The following is a 24,495-nucleotide window of genomic DNA, read 5'->3' as shown; positions in this document are numbered from 1 at the left end:
TGCTTGTAATATGTGCGTGTGTGTGTTTGGGTCTCTGTCCAAGACAATGTAGTAAAAGGTCTGTGGGCGAGTCTTCGTCTCTTCACTTACTAAATTAATCTCTGCTCTATCTAACAGAGCAACACACACTTCCACACAATTACTAATGACATTCACCCATCCTGAGGGCTTCTTACTAAAATGTTGGCTTTTACAAGGAAACTTAACAAGTGTGAAATTAGAAAGGTTACCGAATACACACACAGAGAATCACAGAGCATGTGGCAGAGACTGGAGCTCAGACAGAGAATAAGCTCTAATTGAAAAAGCCTCTTCCTCACAGGCGTTTGCCGTTGAGGAGACAACGCAATAAGGTAATTATAACGGAGCTGCACGATGAGTCAGGGTTCATCTCAGCATTGTCACACACTGACTTATATGAAATTACACAAACAAATATCTTCTGCCCTATCAAACATATCCCCCCCCAAAAAACATGTCTGTTCAGTACAGTGTATGAACTTGAATGAAACTACTCTGCTAAAGAGGTTGATTTATTTTGACCATAAGTACATACTTCAGAGTCAGTGCTGACTGGCATGGATTTAATAAAAGCAGCAAGATGTGAAAATTATGATCATTTATCATCATTTTGCGCCTGTGGTTTTGTTTCCTTAAGTGTTATTACATTTACCAGGATTCATGAATACATTTTGATCAAAGTTTTATGAGTAAAATCTTGTATACTTCTCACTCTAGAAATTCTCCAGATGGCAGCAATAAGCGAAATGGCTGACTAAATAAGAAGAAACTCTGTGTGTGTGTGTGGATTTACTGTAAACATTCCCAAGCTACTAATACAGTTCTGGTTTTTAGTCCACATTCATCCCCTCATAGTGGAATGCTAATTTAATTTCAGGGTTGATTATGTCTTTCAAAACCTTATTTGAGTGTAGATTATCACAGAAAATACTCATTCACATATTTGTAAGAATAAGAGCTGGGTGCACAAGTTAGAAATATAATGCACACAAAATTCAACATACAGGGGATCAAAAAAACACATTCACTCTCATTTCTGTTTGAATAAATGTCCAAAGTAAATTGTTAAAGACAACACACAGCTAGAAATAAAAGAATTGTAGCTTGCCAATGGTTAAAGATGACATTGTTTCTAATCAGTTTGCAAAAGGAATATTTAACAATATTGTAATGACACTCCTACTAGCAACAACAGATGAGCGTGAGGTACGTTTCATTTTTAGAGTAATGTTAATAAATTCAATAGAAAACCAACAAGCTGTAAATGCCAAACAAAACTTGCTACTTCAATCTCTGAGTGCAAAAGCTTGTTTGATTTACCAGAACATTTCCTTGTTAGAATTGATGCACTGCAAGAAAAATTAGACAGACAGTGACTGAATGTAAACAACACTTGGCTCCGAATCAAGCACGGTTAAAAGGCAACATTAATTTGTAATGTTACTAACCACCTGAGCTCTGCATGGCTTGAAAGTTTCAGATTTAAAATGATCTTATTTACACATCTTTGTTAAAAATCAGTTTGCCACAGTTTTTGAACTTGGCTCTACAAAATATGGCAAAATGTTTTTTTTAAACAGTATAACCTCTCACCATTCAGAGAATGCAATCATATTCTATTTTTAATAGGCACTCTCATTTTCCTACGCTATTATCAGATTTTATGGATAGGAAGAAACTATTGAGTGGAGACACCATTAACTGGGAAAACAACGTTTAGTCGTACTATTACGTGCTATTCCTTACAATCAAACGGCAACATTTATCCTGGGAAATTTTGATGAACATGATTCTCATTGGGGCTGAACGATTCACTGCACAATTTATAATATTAGAGAATGTTGTGATATGTCTTGCACATATTAGTGCATTCATTCTGATTAATCAATTTCAAAGTTTTTGATGCGCTACAAATTTTTAAATTCATCGGTTTCTGAGATAACCGTAAATCTGCGGTATATTAGATTTGCGGGTATAAACGCTGTGGTTTGCGAAACCACAGCGGGTTTTGGTGTGGCCGCTTCTCTTGGTCCAATGGGGGTTAATTTTTTGCTTCAAAACATAATCTGATGGGACGTTGGAAATGTCTTTTGTGTGTACAAAAAGTTTCTGAAACACTTGAGTTCGGAATGGACGTAGTTTACTACTTTCCATTAGGTGGATGGTTGAGAAAGCTAAGATTTAAAAACAAAAAATATATTTGTTGTTGAGTTCACATGTCTATTTATTCAATTTAGCAGCAAAAATGGTTTTAAATTGAGAATGTTTATTTGTTGAAGTAGTTTGATTAACTGTGATTAATTACAAGTCTTGCAATCAACGCAATGAAAAATTTTTAAATGAATTCCACCACTAATTTAAATTAAAAATGGTTGATGATTACACCTTTCTTCTTTATTTGTATTGCAGCATTTTAGCCATTCTTATAATTACATAATTGCTCAACAGTTTCTAGTTTGTCTGTTGGTATTTTAATGATTTTTGCTTGGTGATTAACTCCAAGGGTTGGAAAGGCTCCTTGCCATCACCCTAATCTTTAGCTCCTTCCACATCAGCTTCAAATTAGGACTCTAACTGGGCCTTTCTAAAATTTTGACGCTTCTTCCAGTCAGAACAAAAACTAGGCAAAATTGAATTATTTGAAACCTAAATCTGCCAGATGTAAAAACAATTTGATCCTTAACTGTGTCTTATGCATATCCTAAAACGCAATATTTTAAGTCATGTTTAGCCGTATGGTACTGATTAGAGCACATTAAAAGGTAAAACTAACCACTGACCAGTTCGACTCTGTTTTATATAAACTGGTTCATTCTGGGGCCACATTAGCTGGGTATGGGACAGGAGAGTCACAGTAACAGCTGCTCAGAGGTGCACCTCTGTCACCAGTCTACCGCCTCTCCCCGGTTCCTTTCACCTTTCCTCTCCTCCCTCCTCATCATTTCCACTCCAGATTGAGCACAGTTTGCTCTATTTAATCTGTCATGAGATGCAAATAAGATGCAAATCCCTCCCAGAGGAGTGGACTGCTGGAGGGAGGCTATCTGATGTCAGTGTTCAAGAAAGAAGCACAGCCACAGGAAGAAATGAAGAGACGGGTTGTGTATGTGAGGCTTGAGAGAGTGGGTGTGTATGTGTAGGATAGAGGGGCAGAAGCAGGGAGTGTAAGGGGGGGTGACTTTGAGTGCAGCTGTAGAAAAAATGTTTTTAAATTTATCTTGGAAACAGGAGCAGAGAGGGACTTCCAGTATCACAACATGGAAGGAAAAACTCAGAGGAAAAAAAAAAATAATACCCCCAATCTGTCCTGTACAGCTTCACGTAGGAGACAAGAAACGAGAAAGGGAGAAGATAGGAAGCAGAGAGAAATGTAAGGAATAAGATGGAGTTTGGGAGGGGGAGTTTCTCTTGGCTGTTGACAAGAGAAAAATACACCTTTCACTGGAAAATAAAGCTTCACCTCCCTCACTGCTGCATTCCCGGTAACACAGCAACTCATCTGGCCTTACCTTCCTCTCACTGCAGAGAGAGAAGAGGAGAGAGAGGACAGAGATGGCAAGGAAGGAAGTGCAGAAACCGCTTTTCTCACACTAGTAGCAAAACTACAGTATCTCTTTTTTTATTTCTCTCTCACATGCACAGTCCTTGTTCTCTGAACAAATACGATCTCTGACTGCATATAGAGCTCCAGCATCCATGTCCATCATAGATACAAAACCTGAGCCAGGCTTCTGGCAACCCTCCTGATTCTGTGCTCTCTCTCACCCCCTCCATGTCTGAATGTCCACCATTTTCCCCTCTGTCCTTGCTTAAGCTTAGCTGCGGCTTTGAGATAAATGCATAAAGCTGGAGTTGGACGCTTCGCACACTTCCCTTTTCTCTCACTCGTGCCGATTTTCCGCAAACACAAGGCCATCAATAAACCGTTGCTATTTCTAACTGAAAAACACAAATACGACAGGTTCAGACATGCTGGCTTCATTTAACCATTTTATCCTTTCAGATTTCAGAAGACACAGTTGTTAGCGCTCACTCAGCATCCACCTGTAAGTCAACCACAGAAATCTGAGGTCCTGAGAACGATAAAGAAATAAACTTAGATTTGTTTTAATCAAACTGTTGCAGCGACAATAAACTAAATTACATATGGCTTCCTACTTGACCATATTGATATAACAATACTGTAGAGCAGTTCCTGTACGACTCTAAGTGGCGCATGTTTATTAGCCGTAACAATGCGGCATTTAAAAAAAAAAAATTCAGCTGGTCTTTGACCCGTTTTAATTTCACAAATTTCTAATCAGATGTTAGAAAATGTACCTGTACCTCATTAAAAATATTTTAAAAGTTTGAGTAAAGTTGCAGGGAAAAAACTCGAGAAATAAAGCAGAAAAGTATGCCGGTCAAAGTAGAACAAAAGTGGAAAAGCAAAAGCCTAGTGAAAAAACCCAGACACCAAAATTAGGTGCAGTAAGAGGCTTTGTTCTACAAACGTAGAGACAAGTATAAACCAAGCCGTTCCTCCTGAGAAAACAGTTTTCTGAATAACGCAGGATTTCCTCTAGCAAAAAATCATGCACATAATAGTTGGTGACCCTCTTTTTTCCTGTTTCAAATATTTATTTAAAACAGTGAACCAAAGCTGCTAGTTTTGCTGCTGTAGGAGATGAGTGCAAAGCAGAAACCACTTTAAATGTGCAAAGTTTGCACTTTTTAGGATCATGAGATTGTCACAGTAGTTCATTCAGAGTTCAACTTCAGATAATGTTACAAAGATGGTATGTAATGTGGTGATTATTATGTTTTTCAGCAGCTGTGCATCTTAACTATGCTTCATATCACGTTGCTTCAATTAATACACCAGATTTTAGCCTTTCTTACATTAATTACTCAGTGCCCTCAACTGAATATTGTTTTTTGGTGAAGGACGACTTCTTACTTACGAGTATCTAGAATGTAGTTAAATATTTCACCATCTTTCAAACAGTGGCTGAACCACACTTGAACTGAACCTAGAATGAAATTAGAAAAATATGTGCCAGTCGAACATATTGCAGATATAAGTTTCCTTCTCATTTGATGTTTGATCAAGAGCTATTTCTACAATTCACTGCAAAGAATCCCTCATGTGTTGATGATTATCTGCAGGAAGGAAAATTAGACATCTCTGGCTCACCTTTCTGTCAAGGACCAGAGGATCTCCTCTTACACTAAATACATTCTGACTCATTTTATGAGTGTAAGGTAAGGCACAGGGGGAAAATTGTGCAATAGTTTATTTTTGCCTATTGAGAGAAGGTTTTATTCACAATCATTGTGGTTTTATCATTGAGGTCAGACCCACATCTGAGAGCAGGGCCATGCACCACCCAGTAAATCCACAGGGTCCTGCCCTATGTCTATCCCATATAAGCTTTTTATTCTCGCCAAGCTCTTCCAATGCAGAACAAAAGTCGTCGAGTTCAATTTGCAGAGGCTCATTAACATTCTAGCAAGACTTCCCTCTGCCACAAACCACTAAATAACAAATAGAGCACACCAGTGCTACTGTAGGAAGGACAAAATCATTTGTAAAAGTTCCGTCTTCAAAGTCTATCCAGCTATCTGATCCTCGAATAGTAATAAGCATTTACCAGAGAACTAATACTGTAATGCTCAGGGCATTATGTTTGGTACAGTACTTTAAATCATCTACTTCTAAAAGTCTACAATAAAAAAAGTCTATTCAAACACCAATTAGTTGAGTCACCAGCAGAACCTGAGTGATTTTAGTACAAAAAGGTAGACTGGAGATGTTAGAAGAGTCTCACAATAGAGTCTGATGCATCACATTAATGCCATGCACAAAGAATATTTATGGATGAAATTTAGACTTTGTTAAACTTCTAAACTTTTTTTTTGACTGAGCAACTAATTGTTAGTGATTAAACATGTAGTTCACACATTTCTATTCAAATGATGCAATCAAAGGCACAGTAGACGTCAATAAATGTTGTAAATAAATGTTTCACTGTAGATCAAGTAGGTAAATCCAGTTTCACGTCCAGCAGTCTAACATATCTGATAAGTCTTAAGGTGTACATTCCTGCTTGGACTTTATAATCTTACTTGAGCTTTGTTCTGAACACTGATTTGTCCTTTAGGTTGCGTGCTTCATCAAATTAGCTCCAAGACTATCTAAATGAGGGGGTACACAGGTCCTGTTCCAGCAAAAGATGGTCAGAGAGTGGATTGTATGAGAGAAAGAAATGGCATCCCTGCAAGTTGTTTAAATCCATCACTTAAATCCAGTTTACTACTATTGTGGCAATTTCACAATATGGTTGTACCAGCTGTCTACTGGGTAGTTTTTAATAATCAGCTCAGCCTACAAAATCCCTAGATCTTCAAATTAATATAAAATGTTTTTCCATCACAAGGTGGGTGGCAGGGATAGGAAGAATGCTTTGGAAGCTAGGGACGGTTCAAGAAGGGAGTTTAATTGTTTAGGGAAAGTAAAAAACCTCCCAGAAACAAACAATTGTGGGAATTTTGCTAAATATTTAGCTTTTTTTTGTTTGTTTGTTTGATACATACTGGATTTTTTTATAAAGCGACATACGAGTAAGTTTCTGATGAAGGGTGTCGGTAGTAAAAATGTGCACAGATGAAGCATTGCTGTGAATAACTGTAGTAATGTAGACTCAGGGGGGCACAGATCCAAAATGCAGCTGCAGCAGGAGTAAACACAACTGTTTGAAAGAGGACAAATGTTAAATAAGACACTGTTTTGAAAATACATGGCTTGTATTGGTATTTTTTGCTAAATTGTAATGAAAGTTGATTACTTGAGAGGCTGAGCTGTGTAATTGTTGTAATTATGGTTACGATGCTGATTGTGATAAGAGTAGCATCAGTAGAGAAAATGAACAAACTTACAACCTTTGTTATTATGACAAGTAGCTTAGTATTTTCAGTTTTCTCTCCACTGCAGCTGATTTCATAAAACCTAACAAAGATTGAAAGTTCAAGGAATATGAGGGCAATTCACGGTAAATCAAAGAAGATAACCTTTTCTATTAAAATTAGTAGAGTTTCCTCAAAATGGTAATTTGTCTAGGTTGGCACAACACATTGTGCATTAAAGTCCAAGCACAACTGAGCGTTAATGACATTACAAAGCCACTGCTCATTCTATTTTTAACAAGACTGTCAAGTCTTTTCACACTTATTGTCAAGTCTAATAACCTCATTTCAACGTATAAAATCCATAGTACAATCTACTGCACTACACAGAGCCAGGATGGTCCTGTCAGACACGGCACTGTTAAAAGAAACTATGCCAAATACAAAGTCCAGAGTGTCAGTACACATGCAGTAGTTCAACATGTCCACCCATACATGTGTAATGCTAAAGCACCGTATATGATGAGGTCCTGCAAACCTTGCAACTTACGGACTTTTTTTGCACACAGGATTTATATTTAGTGTGTTACTGTATTGACAAGAAGATGTGGTATAACTGAATGAATGAATCATGAATTAAATAATATATGGGAAATGAGACCTGATCACATATTTCTAAATAGGTTGCTGCTTTTCAAACAATTAGAAAATGCAGTACAGCTGTTAAAAAAACAACAACAGAGAAAACATTCAGGTTCACGTGAAATCAAAAATGTTACATTTAGCCGTTTCACTTTAAATACGGATTGCAGGCTCCTTTTATTCAGGCAGAGAAAGAAGCTTCACTGCCATCCCTGGCTCTACGGTCGAGTGAGTTGGACTTTGACACATGCTCCTCATTAACCACAACAAGAAAAGGTGGCCACTTCAATCAGGATATTAAAAAAGGAAATGAAATGAACAAAAAAGGCGCATTGGGAAAATGAATCCTGACAGAGGAGAAGAGGAAAGAAAAGGGAAGAGAAGAAGAGAAAGGGGGGAGGATTGATGTTTATTCTTTGGCTTTGTTCCCAGATCCAGTGTTCTGTCCCTCAGCCTTGTTTGGCTGCAAATCTTTGTTTCAGAGTGTGAGAGTTTGCCCTGTACACCTGACATCTCTTAACAGTAATAATGCATTTCCCCCAATTAATATGTTATGGATTGGAGAGTACATTATCGATCCACAGCCTCGTATTGTTATCCTGGTACACCCTGTTCACCTTCTGCTTCCCCAACAGCTGAACCACAGATGTCTCAACCATCCTCAATAACGACTCATGTTAGTCTCATTCTTTACTTTCTCTTGCATTGTTTTTGTATGGATTAGGAACATATTTTATAAATTCCTCATGGTCCTACGTCTTCACTTTCCTGACAAAATCGCACAAGAGATGAGATCATTTGCAGCTTTAACGATGATAAAAAATTTCCAACAATCGATGTTACAGATTTAAAATTACATCATCATTAAAACTGTATTCAATGACCAGGCTCAATATCTCTGGGGTTTTTTATTGTTCAACACTGCCGCATCTGGTGACATAAGCAGAAGGCCGTATAAGTTGAGTACAACATCCACAAACTACAGTCTTACAGTTTAAAGTTACCTTTGCCAACCATGGCTTGTAAAAACACTGCAAAGTATCTTAATGTGGGATGCACTACCAGTGATGCTTGATAGGAATTTGTTAATTAATCTTTAAATCTACATATTCAGAGCATCTGCAAGAAGAATTGCTTTGTCACCCAACTTTTTAAAAGTAGTATACTATATGAAGTGACATCACAATTCAAGGGAGTGGAGATAAACACAGACAATTGTTTGCCTTTGTGACGTTCTTTAGCTCAAAAGGTTTTGGTCAGAGGGATTGTTTCTGTAAACCAGGCGAATATTAGGCCCTCATGCCGACTTCCTTCTAGGGGTGAGAAACGCTACAACCCCAGCAAAGTTTCTTAAAAGCTGATGCTCAGATGTTTGAAAGGGATTTTAAAAGGTCAGTAAAGCCTCAGCATTTGCAACGAGGTAGTAGTAAACATGCCAGACGGTATAAATTAACATTTGCATAAATATTAGCAACTTTAACTCCACATTGATCAAAGGCTCCATGCTACCATGGACACAAACTCGTGCAAGGGAAACATCCACACAGCTCCATCGGGTAAGAAACTGTAAAGTAGCAAAGCACACTCCATTTTTCTTCTGTTCAGAAAAAAAGGTATCGGCAGCAAAGGTGGCTAATAATAAAACCGGTCGACATTAAAAACCTAGACTGAAGCTGACAATCAGAAAGGTTGTCAGTGTAACAGCTAAACCTGCTGATTTTAGTTGATAACCAAAGAAAATGATGCAAAGCTCCTAGAAACAAACAAAACATTGTTTATAGTGTAAAACAAATATCTTGTGAGGTCCAAATTCTTGTTTAGATGTAAAAAGTATATTTTTTCAAATATATTACATCCCTGAATCCAAGGTACATACTTCCATAAAGAATATAAATAGTCTGCTTTTTTGCTATACATGAAAGCAACACGTTAGCAGGTTGAATTGCCAGTTACTGTCACACTAACATGACATTTTCGTTGTGTTCGTGGAACAATCTTTTGGTTGTTCCACAAACACGGTTAAAAACTAACGGGGACCGGGCCCTTCAGTCGGTGGCCCCAAGGCTGTGGAACAGCTTGCCCTTGCAGCTCCGTTTTGCTGACTCTGTGGAGGTTTTTAAAAAGCAACTAAAATCATTTTTATTTTCCCAGGCTTTTATCTCTTGATTTTATTGTGTTTCTTATGTTGGTTTTATGTTTTCTATGGTTTTAAGTTTGATTTCTATTGTACAGCGCTTTGTGATTTTATGCCTCTTAAAAGCTCTTTACAAATAAAGAGCTTTACTTACTTACATTTATTCCTGATCTTTATTGTGCTTTCACACATGTTTGCTGCATATAAAACTGTATGAAGCATTTTTATGAAGCAAGTTGTAATCCTTATTGCCATTACAACTTTAAATGAAATGAATAGATCCACATAACCTCCGTTACGCTTTTATAGAGGATGGTAACACAGTTTCACAAAAACTGTGTTACTAAAGGGTTCACTTTGTAGAACTGAACACTTTTATATAAATATAAATAGCATCAACTTTCTTCTGAATGTATATAAATTTCCTTTAGAAGTGGAGAGACTTTACTGTTGCAGAAAGACACTTTTCACTTGGCAGTACAATTTGAGGAGTAAATTCCTTATCAGAGATTTATGAATTGGACCAACATGCAAATGCTGGTTTACTCTTGTCAACTTCTAAGAACATGCAGTCCTTTTATTTCACCCAGTGACCCCTACCATTCACCTGCATTACTTATTTGTTTGTTTTTTTTAATTTAAAGCACTATGTGTTGCCCTAGCTCTTTATGATCAGCACTTTAAGAACAACAATTATATTCTTAACGATTCCTTATATGCAGTTAATGACTGCTAAGTGGTTAAAATAAAACAGTGTAGGCTAAACTAAAGGTACTGGAGTTTTGATCCACTGGCGTTGCAGATCTGTCTGGGTCTCTGATCAATATATTTTGATGTAAAGCAGATCACAGAAGTTTCTACTGTTACAGTGGTGTGAAAAAGCGTTTCTGATTTCCTTTTTCCTTTTGACATGTTTGTCACACTTTCAGTGTCTCAGGATATCAAACCAATTTAATTAATTTTCCAGGATACATCTCTAAGAAATACATAATCTCTAAGACCTTTAGCGAAACATTCAGCCAAACCAGTTAATAGGTTTAGGAAGAATCACTTTTTCACACAAGTTTGGATGATTTTTTCTCCCCACCCTTAACAATAAACACCAATTTACAAATGCATTCTGTATTTACTTGCATTGAAAATAATTGAATTTGGTTAGATGTTCTGAAACACTGAAGTGTGACAAGCAAAAAATAAATTTAATCAAAGAGGCAATGTTTTAATAAACACTTTTTCACACCACAGTACATCGTTTTATCTCCTCATTGAAGTTAAATCATTCTGCCTGGAAACTTATCTTGAAAAAACTAACAAATACATTTTTATATTCTCTCATTGTGGAATTTAGCAAACAGAAATAAATATCTGGTGTCAACTGCATGTGGCATTATATTCGCAAAACTTTGTGCATTTTCGTTTATTCTTTTCTTGAGCCTTAATCTTAATTGTCGTCACAAAATTTGATCAAGGATGGTGAAATTTTGCCCAATAAAAACAAAAAAAAGTGTAGATGAGGAGATTGTATTTTCTGACACTGCTAGCACTGGCTCACTCCATCACTGTAATTGATGTTCAAGTTTCTGCTGCATTGCATTTCACCTACAACAGCTCCTTGAATCAACCTGGACAAAAACTGTGACTGTGCACTTTGTTGATGTACTTTCATTATTTTCAACTTCTCTAAGAGTGATGCCAAGAGTTTCTGTTGCAGCTGTGACTTTCTACAAGTACTGCAATAAAAAGCTTTCTTTTGCCTATACAGGCACACAGCCTGGTGGTTTCACTTTGATAAATTTGAGCTACTGCATTCAGAGATTGTTCTGCTCAAATGGTTGTTCTAAAGTAAGTTGTTAGTGTGGAGAAAATTATTCATCTTACAGATTTACTTAGCTTTTTCTTATTGTCACACTTAGCTGTTTCAGATGAAGCAAATGTTAGCATCAGTGAAAGATCAAATTTAAAACAGTGACATTTTTAAAAGGATTTAAGCAGAAAAAAACATTCAATTGATCCCAGGCGTAAGTAATTGGCCCCTAAACCTAATAACTGGTTGAGCAATGCTGATACCAACAACTAACATCAAGGACAACTGGCAAGGAGGTCATAGACGTCACAACAATTATATGTGTAGGGGACATGTCTTCCTCACATTTGAAAAATATTTATTTGGACCCCTCGACATTTACAAACTTACCTCTCTCGGTGCTGTTTCTATTGCTTTGTGAAAGAATCTATTCCACTTGACAGAATACATACTGCTAAGACTCCAGTCTATGTTTGAGTTTTCCTGATTACCTGCAACAACCCACAACACTACACACTCCAAAGAGGATAACTGGGAAGAGGGGAAGAGAGGTGGAAATTCAAAATAAAACTTTTCTAAATAAAATCATCTACCAGCTGCTATTAAAATGAGAACCTTGGCAGACGAGTCAAGTTGCCGTAAGCTGGACAGGAGAGAGAATCGCAAGCAGCTTGTGAGCCACTGAAACCAATATGTCCCCCTTCACATTACAAATACTTCCCTGAATGAGGGTTTTACTCTACATGTATTCGATCTGATGCAAATCTGGTCTTTGACTAGAACTTGAAAACCTATATTTTGCTTTTCAGTTTCCTAATGTCTTTGGATCATCATTTGTTTTTTGGGGGGGGTTTTGGTAAATGTGAAATGGGTTTTAGTGTTCCTCTTGGTCAGTAGATGTTTTGACCTTCGAACTCTCTATGCAAAAAAATCTTCCATGAGAGTTTCTTTTTATTGTTGAACCATGAACTGACCTTAACTGACCCAAGAAACATCTCCAATGTTTTGAATGTTGCTTTGAGTTTGTTTCTAGCCTCCTGAACTGAAGGCACTCTTTAAATACTTGCCTCTATAAATAATTTTTGTAGGATCCCCAATCCAGGGAAGTTTCACCACTGTTTCATTCATTTTTGTAACTTTCCTTTTACTCAGGCTATTGCTCCTTGTTAGTAAAGTTTGTTGGAGGATAAAACATTTATGTGCAACAAAAAAGAAAAACAGAAGTGCAAGGATTCAAACACTTTTCACAGAAGAATAAATAACATTCTGACTCTGACAAAAAGTCAACATAGTACTTTAATAGTAAAAATTGTTGCTATTCAGTTTTAAATACATTAAATAATGGCATTTTATTTTTTTAGCTTTAAATGTTTGTGTTATTACAGTAATACCATAAAAATATAGTATTTTATCTCAAGGTTATCATATCCTTACAATCTCAGCCTACTAAGCCTACTTGCAACGTAACTATAGACATTACAGAAATCTCACAAGCAATCTTCTGTCTGTTAAGCTGCAAGACAGCATTACACACACACACACACCCCAGCACACCGATAAGTCATAAATGCCACAGCTTGTGACATTTATAGGAGGAAATGAAAAATAGCAATGTCTTGTCATAGGCACATGCATTCAAGACCGTAATTGCGTTGAGTCAATGCGATTACCTGGGAGTCTCCCTCTGGATGCAAACACTGCTGAGTTATCATAGCACTATTATTCCCAAACCAATATCATGGCCTGCCAATCACTTCCAATGGATTACCTAACAACATGCTGTGGCAGCACACAAACTGGAGAAGAGGGATATACATCTGAATCCAAGTACTAAACACATCCACACATATCTATGCTGGTGTGTACACACAAGAAGTAATAAAACCAGATGTCCAGAGAAACACGCACCTTCGACTAAACAAGCTGTGAGCTAGCACACTATATTATGCACACATACACACTGGCTTCTTCAAAGGGCCCCAGGGTGAAGAGAATCATCCTTTTCATCTGAAGTAGGGAGGAAGCCCATTGGCCAAATTAGATTGTGCCATTTCCAGACAGAGTTAAGCATCAATCTGCAGCGCGGTGCCATGAATCTCTGTGACCTTGGCTGATCATAGCACGGCATTTGGGAACGCTCAGAGAGGCTCTTCATCAGACCTGGAGGATATGGGACCAGTGATGATATTAGTCAGCCATTATCTTTCTGCTCACATCCATGTTTCTGTGCGTCTGCCTCGAAATCCACCTCGTCCTCTGCTCGTCATTCCTTAGTCGCTCCAGTAGGACAAGGAGAACCCATGAGCTCAAAAGGATTCTTACTTAATCTAAGCTCTTTATGTAATCTGTGTTTACTGATCCAGTTTATTCCCAGCAGTGTGCCCTCATAATGATAACCAAATAAACAATGCACAGCCCTTTTTGTATCAAATGAGATCCACTTTCAAAGAGTGTTGTCAACTAGGCACGAGCTGGTGTGAGATTCGGACAGTATTATAACCAGAGCAGAAATATTATGGTTTTGTGGTATTAACACAATATTACAACAAAAACAATCAACTGCTGTTACTTAAAAACAGAAAAAAGATGTTCCCTCTGCTGAAGCATAGAACTAGTTATATAGTTATTGCAAATTATGTTACCCATAACATTAATTTATTGTTGCATAAATTTGTATTACTAGCCTTAAGCAAAAATATAGATAAACACCTGCTAAAAATAGTTGTACTATTCAAGCGCTTTCTGCAGTTTATACCTATTGTCTTCTTTTCCTGCAGATTACAAACACTGCATAGATAAGAAAGGGACAGCCAAATGCAGAAAGCCAAATGCAGAAAGTAAGAGACAATTACAAAAACTCTGTTTACTCTCTTTACACACTTTCTTCTAGACTTTATACTTTGACTGCATATATCTCTGATTTTGAAACTTACTTTTAAAAACCTTTGCATGCCTGGTACTGACCTGTGCCCACTGTCAACGTGTCAGTCACTGAATCCCCAAATGCATTCGAGCATCTACCTTTAAAGCAGGCACAGGCGTGACTGGTCCCTAAAAAAGGCCCACTCATCCTCATTCCAGAAGCACAGCAGTCACATTGTGAAAGATGAGATTGTGCTGAGATTGAGATAAATGAGCCTTCATTATAGCCATAATAGCACAAAGGAGGACCAGTAAGGGGAAAGTGAGGAAGAAGATGCAATCTCCCTTCCTCTCCTTCCATCCCAAATTTGCCTTGTCTAACAGATCCTAAAAGCATAAAGGACACAAAAAGGACAAAGTACAGAGTGGAAATTTTATTTAAAAAAATGTTAGAGCACCTATATGTACACAAATATGTGCATTTATATTGCTCATTCATAAACACTCACACTCTTCTGCAAGCTTCAAAAACAGACTCCAGCAGCACTTATATAGGGAATGAAATTTTCTGTCAGAATCTATCATGGAAAATATCTCCCCCTTCTTCCCTCCACACACAGATAACACGTTTATCCTGAGCTGAAAACACACACACACACAGAAACACTTTTTTTCCACAAAACTTTACCCCCCCACAGCCATGCTAGAGGCTAAATGAATACAGTAAAAGCATAACGTTTTGCGTACATTTAGCCCATTTGATGATTGAGAGAGATTTGTTAAATCAAAGATATTATAAACCTGGCTCATGGTTGGCAGACAGTGCAAAGAGAAAGTAACTTAATATCCCCCACCCCCTGGTCTAAAAGCTCTAGAGAAGGTAGAAATTTATGAGTGCTGCAGAGCACAGTTACAGACATTAAGACACACATGAATACAGAAAATCTAGTTAAGCAAACAATGCAATATTACACAAGCCAGTGTTATGGAGTAGACCTCTATTCTTTTCAGACAGAGTAATCTTCCAGCTCATACCCACTACATCAGGGCACATATTCACAGTCAATATTCTGTGGTATACCAATACAGAGGCGAGGACAGAATCCTAACAACCTCAACAGCAGCACAAGGCGGGGTGTGTGTGCGGGCGTGTGTGTGTGTTAGTACAGAAAGTGCTGCTGAGTCACAGATCACAAAATGGATTGGCCAGAGTAAAACCTAATTCTATGCAAGTCAGTGTGCCGTTGTTAACTGGAGACAACCCAATATGATAACATGAAAAAAATACTAACTCAACTATAGAACCATAATACATTTTAATTCGGTAAGTAAAATGTAATATCAACCATATGAGCACGCTGCTATGACGCCACAATGACAATCTTGAGTGCACATAATTTGTGTCTACAGTTCAATATAGGTGGCAGTTTTTTAGACACCATTGAAAGTCAATAGAAAAACCACAACAGTAACATTCCCTACTATTCCAAATGGGAATGTTACTGTGAACAAAACTGCATCAACACTGGAGCACACTGGCAGGGCAGTACAACAAGATGAAAAAGATAAATCAGTTTTTTGGGATTAATCCTATCCATCAGTTTTCAAGTCTGGGTTGATTAAATGCAATTAAGTTAATGAGACGCTCTAGACCAGGTGTCTTCAGGTCCAGCTCTCAAGGGCCAGTGTCCTACAACGTTTATATGCATCTCTGCTTCAACACGCCCAAGTCAAACAATGAAGTGATCAGCAGGACTCCGGAGAACTTGACTGCTTACTGAGGAGGGAATTCAGCCATTTGATTCAGATATGTTGAAGTACAGACTTGTCTAAAAGTTGCAACAGGTACAGCTAAAGAGGAAGAGCATGGGTAAGTCACAAACAAGAACCAGTTGAAGACGTTGGAGGTGATAATTAAACAAACACTAGCACATTGTTAATTTGCATAATCAACCTTCAAACACAGTTGTGAGAGAAACTTCCTGACAATGTGGAGGGTACAAAATGTGGAAGGTAGCAGCTGTTGTGACAGGGAGAACCAAGACCATAAACCCTCAAATTTTAATTTATGGTCTCTTTTTAACATGACTGTATTTTATACTTTATACTCAGTGTGAATGGAACTTAAAGCTGTCTGTTTTTGAAGAAATTGTTAAATTAATATTTATTACTCTACCTGTGGTTGTATTTCACCCTCTATTGCTTTTCTTTTCTGATCCGTTTTTAGACTTTTGCATATAGTTATAAAAACTACAGATTTTTGTTAAATATCTGGAAAGAATATGGAGGCCATTTTGCCACACCTAACCAAGATGGGTAAAGAAAACTTTTGCAGGCTTCGAACATTGTGTTTGTCTGCTGTAATATCTGGTAATGATGGTTATGCAGAGAAATGTGCACAAAGGTGTAGAGATGCAGGAAATGATCTAAGAAAATAATGACCACACAAACACCTTGTCACCAGCCAGAGAGTGCTGTTCACATTTTAACGTACCTATTTTTTCTTTTTGTAAAAATAAATTGTGCTGTTCCAGGTGTAAGAACAGCAATTCTTACACCTGAAAAAAAAACTGCATGTCAACAATCAACACAGACATGGTTTTCAGACTGTAGAGACCCGACTGAACATAAAAAGTTACACACAGATCATCCGCTTTGTTAAAAGACGTCAATTTCTTTTGGCAAAATGGTTCTAAACTGACAAGGCATGGACACAGAGTAACTTAAAGGGTTTTAGTGTGTGTAGCTCACTGGGTCAAGCGAGTTGCAGACTGAAGCTTTTGAAGACTGACCTTTTTTCCTGTGTGTCACTGACATCTAATCAGATTGTAATCCAGGAAGTTTAGAAGATACACCAGTACATTGTGCTTTCATCATGTTCTTTAGCCAGCTAGGTGGCTAGAGGGAGAACTGCACTGTCCTGCAGAAAACAGCTATCATCGGGGTTAACAGTTCTCATGAAAGTCTATCACTTGTTTTCAGTATCAATGTTTAGGGAACATGACTAAACAGTGGCATGACCTTCCATGACCCAAGGTTGGAATTGTTGCAAGATGGTCAATGTTATTTCCTTCATCTGTCCACATGGCTGATTGCTGCAGTAAAATTGCACAATGCAACAAATCAATAAATAAAAAAGGTACACAGACAGTCCAAGTAATCTGTAGGAGCACTTCTGCAACCTTGAGGCAGCACCCAGCTCATGATGATTGATACTCAAAACAGACATTTTTCTCACCAGTCAGGTCCAGGCCGGCAAAACAAAACACAAGAAAACATGTCTGTCATCACTGAGCTGTAGCTGGCAGAAAGTACATCTGCCCAGTCTCCTGCTCCATCCATCTGCAGCATTATCCATTTATATTTCCCTTGCTCTCAATATCCATCTGATGTTAAAATGCATTTATCAACACGTAGTTGCATCTCTATTTTGCCTACTTTCTTGAAACTTGTCCTCATTAGACTGGCATGCTTCAACAGAGTAGTATAGAGGAAAAAACAAAAACACTTCAAAGCATTTCAGCACAAATCGAATACAGAATACAAACTATTCAATACAGAGCATTTATTTCACTGCAACATGCACTGCCTCTGAACGTACTGGCACTTCAAACCCACAGTAGTTTCTCTTACTCATCCCTTTAAGTGGTGACACACCTGATGGATCCCGCACGTTACCGATTCTCCTCTTCTTACCACAACACCGAAGGTCACTCCCGGCCCGCTGTGTCCTCCTCTCCTTCTACAATCTGTCTCTTTTTCTCAGCCTACTTAAGTCAAAATGAGAGGGAATCCTCCAAGGGGCAGGAAATCCTCAGTCACTGAAAGAGATACTTAAAGATTGTGGAGCCCAGCAGCTGCTGTTGAAACACAGCGGCGCAGCCAGCTGCCTGAGTGGTGGAAGGCTATCGAGGCAAGGCAAGTCTGCACCACAGCAAGTACGACAGACACATACACGGCTTAGCGAGTCTCTTGCTCAAAGCTCCACGCTGCAGAGCTTCGAGTCAGCAGCCGAGCTCCCCTCCCTGCTCGGCTCGGTTTTGCTCTCATTTTGCTTTCACTCCCTCCTCTCCTTTTCCTCATAGTTTCCACAATCCCAGCATTACGAGACAGATTTCCGTCTCCATCCTTTCCTCTGTTAACATCTCAACAGAGATGAGTGATTCATCTTCTGTTAGGTAATTACAGTGCAAACAGTCATGGCGACCTGTGTGTTGAAATGATAGCGAGTAGATCCTTCAAAACTGCAACGTAAAGAACAAATGTCAAACTACAAATAGCAGATCAGAAAATCCTCTTACATATTTTTACATTTTGTTATGAGGCTGCCTTATTTTAAAATTGATCACAAAATTTGTTTCTCCTCAAAACTTTTCCTTTATTAAGGTTCCCTTACAAAGTAAGGTTGGAGCTCTTGCACAGTTATCTGGTTCTCAGTCATCAACTTGATACATAGTCGCTCTGTTTAGATGACCAGCCTGGAGGTTACAAACTTCTTCCATTTATGAATGAAAGTCACTCATTGGGATCTTCAAACCAGCAGAAATGTCTCTGTACCTTCCCCAGATTTGTTCCTTGAGACAACTCTGTCTTGGATGTCCTCCAGACCAGCCCTTTGACTGGTTTGTGCTCTTACATGCACTGGAACTTATATGGACAGGTGTGTACCTTTTTCAAATCATGTCCAAATAATTTGAGTTTGAATACATATGCATATGTAATTTTTATATATTCTGAACAAGTGTGTCTTGTTTTGGGAAGTGCCCAGTGACAACACTGACTTTATTTGGCACTTTCTTGGTTTTGTTAACATTAAATGTTAAAGTTGCATCTCTATTTTTGTTTGTGAAACAATTGTACTGTTTTACAATTGCAATAATATGAATTTCATGGTTCAGTGAAGCACCAATGTTTTTAAAAGAAACACCTCAAGAAACATGTTGGTAAAGCTACTCTCCACTTGTTTTGGCTCTACAAGTGCTGACCTTGATCTTGCAGCCTGAGTAGATTTAAAAAAATAAAAAAAAACACCTAAGCTTAGACCTAAGTAGAAGAGCACTGCAACCTTTTCTGATTTTGCACAAAACTACATCTGTGGGTATAAGCAGACAGAAAAAAAATATGAAACTAAGTACATCTCAAAGCTCCTCTAGCTTGTAGAACAAACAGCTCAAAGGATATGACAGAAAGCCTGAGCGCAGTCTTATCTGAAATTTCTTACAGCCCTTACCACTCTCCCTTCTCTCCCTCTGCATCGCTGTGGCCGGGTGTGCTTCCAACCGTCTCTCTCGTTTGAACAAGGATGTTCAGAACGTCATCACTAGAAAAAATGTCATCTCCATCACCAGTCTTGGTTGTTGCCATGGACACAGCAATAAACCTGACTGATTCTGAGCAAAATGAAAGGCTCTGTAGGATATCCTTATGTCCTTCCATGCTGACTACATCAAATATTATAAAACTCACATGTTGACATTTACCACAGATCTTCGCAGCAAAAATTACAGCGATATTTGGCAATCATTTCATTTGGGAAATTGGTTTCCATCCTCTTGCTGCAAATTAACATCTATAAAGAACCACTTGAGCAGTCTATTGACAGCTGTCGAGTGGGGCTAACAGGGCAAAGTGATAAGCAAGGATGTTAAGTGTCATTTGACAAAGTGTGGATAGATTACATTTAATGATTGGCTGAAGAGTATTTAGAAGCGAACTCCTGTTTTCTTCCTTACTAATGTCACATGCTCATTAAACCATCAGAGTTCAACATACACCCTCCTGTTCACTCAGGCATTTCACTGAATAGATTTAATTATATAAGGTTCTGAATCTCTGAATGACAACAAGTGCACATCGCCTTCAAGTTCAAAACAAATCACTTGTTGGTACATCTCTCATTAGTGCAGATCAGAGCAAAAAAACATTTGTACTAACCTGAGCTTGCACAGTTGGTGTGCATTAAAGTGTTTGGCTTCATGCATCTATATGTATGCGAGTGTATTCATTTGCCGCTCATTATATTTCCAGGCAGTGCTAAGGAGAGAAGGCCTGGTCCTTGTGAATATTCCATTTGGCTTATCAGACGTGTCCAACCCCGAGGAAGATCAGATCGAACCGTAAAAGCTCATTAATTACAAATGGTTGCTGTGCGACAGGGAAAAAAAGGGGGGGAAGTAGACCAGTGGAGGTGAGGAAGGGGGACAGATGGGTGAGAAAATGGATAAAGTGAAATACTGCAATGCTAATGATTAAGAAATATTCTATAGAAGACTGTTTCATGGTGCTACATTTCTTTGGAGAGGCTTTCACAGTAGGGCTGAAGCGATACACTGATCTCATGATACAATACAACATGAGATATTCTGCTCATAATATATATATATCACGATATTCAGCAAACGATATGATTCGATGCATTCAGATTTTCTGAAAGATTTTATAGTGAGTGATTTTGGTGACGATTTGTGACTGCTCCATAGACATTGATTGAATTAATTGAGCTGATGGTGCAATAAATGTTTTTGTTATACAATTGCTTTATTTAAATGTTAATTGTGTGGCTTTGTGTATTTGGTTATGTAGAAAAGGAACCTTTTCTGACTTATTCACTTATTTTAGATAATGCAATTTATCCATTTAATTAGTTTAATTAATTGTAACTGGTTCTTTCACTACATGTCATTTTTGATGTACATTTGCAACTGGGTAAAAAATTTCATGTGTGATAGCTGTAATTTAATTCATGTGGATTTGACATAAAACTCAAAGTAGGATTTAATGTATCGATACTGGCGGATGAAAAATCGATACTTTCAAAGAAAAAAATCTTGATAAATATCGTAAAATCGCTAAAATTACACAGGCCTATTCCACAGCAATAAATACAAAAATATTACAGTAGAAGTACAACATATAGAAACATATACAAACATGTCTAAGTGGAAAATATATAAGAAAAATTTACTTAATTATCTGTTTGTTTTTGTAATGTCAACAAAACAAGTCCTGTTTGTGAAACCTGCCCAATGAAGGAATAATCAGATGTGTGAAGTACATTCTTACTCAAAGGAATATTTAAACTCAGGCATTTTAACTAAATAAGAGAAATGAGCAGCTTACTGGTTAAGGACTTGAGTTGAAATTCACTAACACCTTTGCCTGCCTATCGTCACTGCATGTGTGTTTTTGCTTTTTTACTCGTCATAGGCTTATTGACGGGTGTCTTTACTTATAATTCCGAAGTAGAGGTAGGTGAAGAAATCAGCTGCTGACCAGAACCAGGAAACTTTTAACTTGATCAGCCCAGAGTGATAACAGACCAGTCTGTGCATAAAATTTAAATGCATAAAACTCTGCACACAAATGTGACTGCACACCTTTCCTTCATACATCCACAATATATGTGAACTAGAGCGCAGCTGCCCCGGATGGCTTCCACAAAATGTCCAAAGAACCATGGCAATGGTCTCTGCTTTCCAATTGTAGGCTGGTAAAAGCAATGCATTTTTTAAAAGGAGAACACCTTACAAAAAAATGACAGCAAAAGAATTAAAATAGAAAAGATTTTATAGAATGGATCTCCAAATCCAATCCTTGAGGGTTGATGTCCTACAGGTTTTAGATGCATTTCTACATCAACACACCTAAGTCAAATAATGAGGTAATTAGCAGGACTTTAAAGAACTTAACTGCATACTGAGGAGGTAACTCAATCATTTGATTGAGGTGTGTTGGGCCAGGAACACACATAAAAGTTGAAGGACACGGGCCTTCGAGGCCTGAATTAGAGAACCGCTTTTATAGAGTAGAATGATCAAAGTGAAAATGATTGTTTGAACAGGTGAGTCTGTTTTCAACTGGGATTTAAAAACAGAGACAGTATACCAGGTAGTCCTTTGTAGTTAGAGGGGAAATCAACATGCTGTTGAGCCGCACTATGAAGGAATCGAGTGTTGAACCAGGCCAGCGTGTTGCTACATTTGTTAGGCACGTTTGCACCTTGCATACAAGTTGCACAGTTACATAATGGAAATGCTATCTATGCACAAAGGCACATTCATAAACAGACGGTGCCCTTATACGAGTGCAGTGGACAGATCCAATCACATTACGAAATCGGCTCATTGTTACCAATAGCAATGTAATTTCTGCCGGTTCAGCCACAGCGTTGGGGAAACTTGTGTACCTACGAAACAACCGGATGGGGCCGACCCATTCGGCTGCCATGGCTCGGCTGAGGGGTGACTGTCAGATTCTCCACCTGTCAGCTATTTCCCGCTAAAATGCGAGAACCTGAGCCAGCAGCAGTAGCACACGGCTCTTTCTGGTGTCCCTCACTAATGCTGGGGCAATTTCCTGCTCCAGGATCGCTCTGGGCAATCTGAAGGCTAATCAGTGATTCTTCATCATGTGCCCGTCTGATCAGTCTGATCTCTAAACACATGCTCCCTTTGAATCCTTCCATTGGCGATGTCCTCCAGCAGTGCCAAAACTGCAATTGTTCCACAATTATGCACACGTTTGAATTGCTATTTATGGACACGTGACTGTCTACACTTTATCTGCTTTGTCAAACCTGTTCAGTTTATCTGATGATCCGACTCCGTCTTTGATTTCAGTGAGAATTAAAGTGCAGCTCAAATTACATGCATTTCATGCGCTTCTCCATACAGTCCAATGCGCATTTACCTCTACGGACAAAAATGGGGGAAGTTTACCATTTTCCCTAATACTTATTAAATTAATGTTTTCCCATTAATTTACAAACATGTTACGTTATTAGACTAAATGTGATTCAGTTTCACTATTTAGTGTTGTGATGAAAAATTACAATAAGGTCACATCTGCTAGTCATATTATATGAATGATTGTGAACTCTCACCAAAAGAACTATTTGGGTTACATGTAGAAGGTTGGAAGTTGTTTTCTACAGCTGCATCAGAACCAGGCTGTCTCGCCCTTTGTTCTTAATTCTTTATCCTTGGTATAAAACTCATGTGTTGTCTCTGCCTGGCAGAGCTTTGCATTCAGACCTGCTTCATTATGGATTGTCCTACAAGCTCTCTGTATTGTGCACAATATATGATTAAACCTGATTGAGTGATTTTACCTGAACAGTGCTTGGAAATAATATTTTTTCCATGACAGGGTTAAACAATATAATATTAAAATTATGAAAAAGCATTGGGGTCTTTGCTCCTGTGGTGAAATAACACCGGATGGAGTCATAGTTCAGTTTTTTTACATGCTCTTCGGTGCTTTATAGTTTCTTATTGCTGACTGGAAAAGTTTGGATTCCTGCCGCACATTTTCATGACAGGTAAAAAGTTTGTGTAGATTTACCCAAACTTTCACGAAACGTTCATTTTTATACATGCGGACTTGTGCGTAAAACAATGCTTTTGTGAACAAGAAAAGTTTATGAGGCCCCTCATAATGTTCAGATCTCAAACATTGCATATCTAAGTGCCAATACATCAAAGAATGGCAACAACAGTTTTTGGTGTGGATGTTGTAGAACAAAGATCCAAAACTTCACTGGTATTTTCAGCATCAGAGAGGTGTTTGAATACCTTCTTGCATCTCTGCATTTCCTCTGATTTTAATTTCAAGCATAAAATATTCTCTACGACATTTTGAGGCATGTCTGCAGTTCTTCAAGCAGCCACAGAGTGAGATTTAACAGATAACAGGAAGGCTAAATGGAATACAGAAAAGATGTTTTTCATTAACCTTTTAAGCTTTCAGCTTCTGACAGGCAATGCTGGAATTGGTTTCACTTGCAGCTTTCGGAAATCCCATCTATATCCACCATCTTAGAAGGCTTTCAGACTAGAACGTTGTCCATTTTCTTTCTCGAGACAAAGCAAAGCTGTAGTTTGATCATCTTCACCTGTTTGACCAAAGGCAAGGAAAATGATCTTCACTGCACATTTCACCACAGGGTTGTAGTGGAAGAATGTATTTTGATTCAGTTCAACTTTAGTGCAGAGGTTAATTATTGTGTAATCATTTCACCACTCTGACCTAAGCTTTCTCCTTTCTCAACATCTGCTAACTCTGCAAAAACTGCTCAACAGCTCAAAGAACAAAGATGTGTTAACATGACCTCCAAACTTCCCTGATACAAATCTTCCCTTCTAATTCT

The 24,495-nt window shown here is 38.0% G+C and overlaps 1 protein-coding gene across 3 annotated transcripts in view; it reads right to left on the bottom strand.

The window, feature by feature from the left end:
- Window positions 1–18,313, bottom strand: part of dab1a (DAB adaptor protein 1a) — a 260,379-nt gene extending 242,066 nt beyond the window's left edge. For all 3 annotated transcript variants that reach the window (XM_028028174.1, XM_028028175.1, XM_028028176.1), the window contains exon 1: window positions 18,006–18,313. The gene's annotated coding sequence lies outside the window, so the exon portion shown is untranslated. The remainder of the gene's footprint in view (window positions 1–18,005) is intronic.
- Between the last annotated feature and the right edge of the window lie 6,182 nt (window positions 18,314–24,495).

This window comes from Xiphophorus couchianus, chromosome 9 (assembly GCF_001444195.1).
Source record: "Xiphophorus couchianus chromosome 9, X_couchianus-1.0, whole genome shotgun sequence".
Lineage (NCBI taxonomy): Eukaryota > Metazoa > Chordata > Actinopteri > Cyprinodontiformes > Poeciliidae > Xiphophorus > Xiphophorus couchianus.
This window is presented reverse-complemented; position numbering and strand designations above follow the sequence as displayed.